Below are 4127 nucleotides of genomic sequence, written 5' to 3' on the forward strand. Positions count from 1 at the left end.
TTTTCAGTGGCTTCTCAAATCCTTTGTCAGGCACAACATTCTCTGCCTTCCACTGCAGCAATTCCAGTACGGTACCGAGCTTTGTGTTGCCATCTTCGCAATTGGGGTAGAACCCTTTTTGTGATCCTCTAACATGCGATCGAACTTTAGCTTCTCCTTTTGACTTTCGCATTGCGTCCTTGCATCGACAATGACCCGGCGGAGATCATCATCATCGGGCACATCGTCTGGTTCCTCTTGATCTTCAGCAGCTTCGCCCGTTGCAGCATCATCATGCACATCGTCTTGTTCATCTTGATGTTCAGTAGCATCACCGTATTCAGGGGGCACATAGTTGTCATCGTACTCTTCTTCTTCGCCGTCTTCCATCATAACCCCTATTTCTCCGTGCCTCGTCCAAACATTATAGTGTGGCATGAAACCCTTGTAAAGCAGGTGGGTGTGAAGGATTTCCGGTCAGAGTAAGACTTTGTATTCCCACATATAGGGCATGGACAACACATAAAACCATTCTGCTTGTTTGCCTCAGCCACTTCGAGAAAATCATGCACGCCCTTAATGTACTTGGAGGTGTGTCTGTCACTGTACATCCATTGTCGGTTCATCTGCGTGCATTATATATAATTAAGTGTGTCAAAAATCATTAGAGAACATCATGAATAGATAATTAAGTGACCAAATTAATAGAAGTTCATCATCACATTAAAACCAAAGTACATACATAGTTCTCATCTAACAACATAAAGCTCTGCAGAGCATCTAAATTAATTAAACCATACATTGAAACTATGTAAAACATTTCAATGCGAAAACAAATGCGATCATAATCACAACCAAGGTAACAACTGATCCAACGGCATAATGATACCAAGCCTCGGTATGAATGGCATATTTTCTAATCTTTCTAGTCTTCAAGCTCATTGCATCCATTTTGATCTTGTGATCATCGACGACATCCGCTACATGCAACTCCAATATCATCTTCTCCTCCTCAATTTTTCTTATTTTTTCCTTCAAGAAATTGTTTTCTTCTTCAACTAAATTTAACCTCTCGACAATAGGGTCGGTTGGAATTTCCGGTTCAACAACCTTCTAGATAAATAAAATCTATGTCACGTTGGTCGGCATAATTTTCATAAACAAAAAATGAACCAATAGTTATGAAAAGATAATATATACCACATCCGAATCATAGACAGGACGAGGGCCGACGGGGGCGGATACCAAAACCATCGCACTATATAAGATGCAATAATAAAAGTAAGAAAATAATACAAGTATCTATCTAAACATACAAGTAAGAATATTTTTCCTTTCAGAAAGAAGATAAGAACAAGAGGCTCACCACGGTGGTGTCGGCGATGAGATCGGCGCGGGTGATCGATGGCGGTGAAGACGGGGACGGGGCGTGACGGACCGCTAAACCTAGACAAATATTAAGGAAAATGGAGCTTGGAGGTCGAGCTTGGAGAGGAGAAAGCTTTAGTAGTGTGGCTCGGGCATTCCATCGAACACCTTGTGTGCATAGGAGGTGAGCTAGAGCACCACCAAGCCCTCTCCCCCTCGGCGGTCAGAAAAAACAGAGAAGTGTGCTCTGCTCTTACGCGAGGGCGTATATATAGGCACCTCATTGGTCCCAGTTGGTGGCATGAACCGGGACTAAAGGGCAGCCTTTGGTCCCGGTTCAAGCCACCAACCGGAACCAATGGTGGTGGGCCAGGAGCGAGGCCCATTGGTCTCAGTTCGTCCCACCAACCGGGACCAAAATTTCCAGACGAACCGGGACCAATGGCCCACGTGGCCCGCCCGGCCGCCAGGGCTCACGAACCGGGTCCAATGCCACCATGGGTCCCGGTTCTAGACTGAACCGGGACTAATGGGCTGACCCGGCCTGGACCTTTGCCCCCTTTTCTACTAGTGTCAATTATAAATTACTACCACGCTATATTTAATTGCAAACCTGTTTACACCGATCAAAACCTAAACGGTTTCCCACTTAAGAGCATATTAGTACTTGGTTATAAATACTACCTACTCCAGGATGACTGCACATTCTTCCTCAACTCCTCATCCACAAAAACAAACAAGTCTTTCATCATCATTCCCTTGCGTTTGCCATGGCCTTGAAGAGTTCTGGGTCAAGAGATTACTACCAGGGAGGGGCGAGCATGGAAGCGGAAGCGTGAGAGATGTCTCGCACCGTGAAAGCCGTCGACATGTCCCGCCGCGCCGCCGTAGCAGCATAGAGGTCCCGCTACACCGTTGATGCAGCAGACTGGTACGGCCACGCCGCGCAAACAACAGAGATGTCCTGCCACGCCGCGAATGTAGCAGAGAGGTCCTCCCGCGCCGCGGCAGCATGGGAAAATGTCTCATGGGCGGGCGAGGACACTCACAGGCGCATGCGCGCTATGCTTGATGACCAGATGGATCGGATCTCCGGCTGGATGAAGCTGCAGCACGAGATGAATGTCTCGTTTCAAAATGCTACCGGCTTCATCCGGGACTAGGGGAGGACAAGGTGAAGCTCTGTACCGAGCGTGATCTGCTAAGCGCGAAGATCGCCGGAAGGACGAAGCAGCACGAGGAGACCACTGCCTTGTTGAAGAAGACGGACATCGTCGTCAAGAAACTTAAGGACGAAAATGCCATGCTCCGCATCGAGCGTGAAAGGCTGGTGTAGGAATCCGTGGATGCTCTCAAGTAGCATATTGAGGACACGGAAGAGTTCATCACTGCTCGCCGCGAGAACTAGTCTCCACGGCCTCCAGCAACGCATCAAGAAAGTAGAGATCAGCGAGCCGGATCATTGTCTACGTCTTTCCTTCTTCTTTTGCCCTTATGTATTTCGGGCGTTGTCGCATGTGGCATTTTTAATTATCTTCGTAAATATGTAAGACAATTATTATCCACTATCATCGTCCTTATATATTCAAGGGCGCGGTGGACCTCGGCCCTTGCCGACGAGACGTCTCTGTTTTCTGTTGTTCATTCGTGTTTTGTTTGGGTTTGTGTTCTACTCAAGAAGATGAGATGGCGGCGGCTCCTTGAAGATGGAATAAGGTTCTCCCGACCTAGCTTCCGACCCGATGATGAATCTAGCACCATCGCTGGGCGTGTGGAGATGTGTCTCCGACAGATATGTCATTGGTGGATTTGCTCGAATCTGGTCGTAGTTCGTCTACACTCATGTATTTTCAGGTTGGATCCTTCCGATCTACGCTACGCTTCATCGGCAACGGTTGCTGTTCTGTTTTGCTGGTTCAATGGGCTCTTAGCATGATGTCTTCCCGACGGTCTACTAAAACAAGTTTTGCCCGGCTCCGACGAGGGAGGAGCAGTGACGGCGGCGTGCCTCCGGTTTGCTTCAGTGCTTGTAGTCGTCCCTAGGTTGTCTACGAATCTAGATTTAATTTTTATTATTTCTGGTGTTCGTTGTACTGCCATGATTGAAGATGAATAGAGCGGAAGTTTTCTTGCAAAAAAATAATAATATTATCTCTGTCCCAGAAAGTTGGTCTTACATTTTATTAAACGATATATCCGTATCTAGATACATCGGTATCTAGACAAATCTAATACAAGCTTTTTTGAGGGGGAGTGAGTACTACAAAGTATATAATATACTAATAATTTTATTATGTGCCAAGCCTTAAGATTAATATGGACATTCTTGATCTGTCACTTTTGTGAAAACAACCCCATAGATAACGATGCTCCTAAATGAAACCGGCATACTGACCATAGGCATTTCTTATTTTTGGACACCGTGGCCACCCCAATCCCGTCTCCACCTTACTCAATTTGATAATTCTTGTCGTGGACATGGCAATTTGTGTATAGTTCAAGGGTCATGATGTGTGTACAAAGTGAGTGCAGTGTGTGCTGTCAGTCAGATGGATATTATCCTTACTCAAGTTTACTACTCTTGCCGGCTACGTAGTATGAGCCGAGACACAACGTATAAACATGGTTCGCAGAAGAAAGAGACAGCTCCCGCCTTGTCGATAGTTCACTGCATGCATCTTCTTCTCCAAAGTTGTGACCTAGGGGGCAACGAAGAAAGGAAGCCCTCCCGACTTGCTCCCGCGGGCAACCATAGCCGCCACTGGCGGAGCTATGTGTAT

This window comes from Triticum dicoccoides, chromosome 3B (assembly GCF_002162155.2).
Source record: "Triticum dicoccoides isolate Atlit2015 ecotype Zavitan chromosome 3B, WEW_v2.0, whole genome shotgun sequence".
Classification (NCBI taxonomy): Eukaryota; Viridiplantae; Streptophyta; class Magnoliopsida; order Poales; family Poaceae; genus Triticum; species Triticum dicoccoides.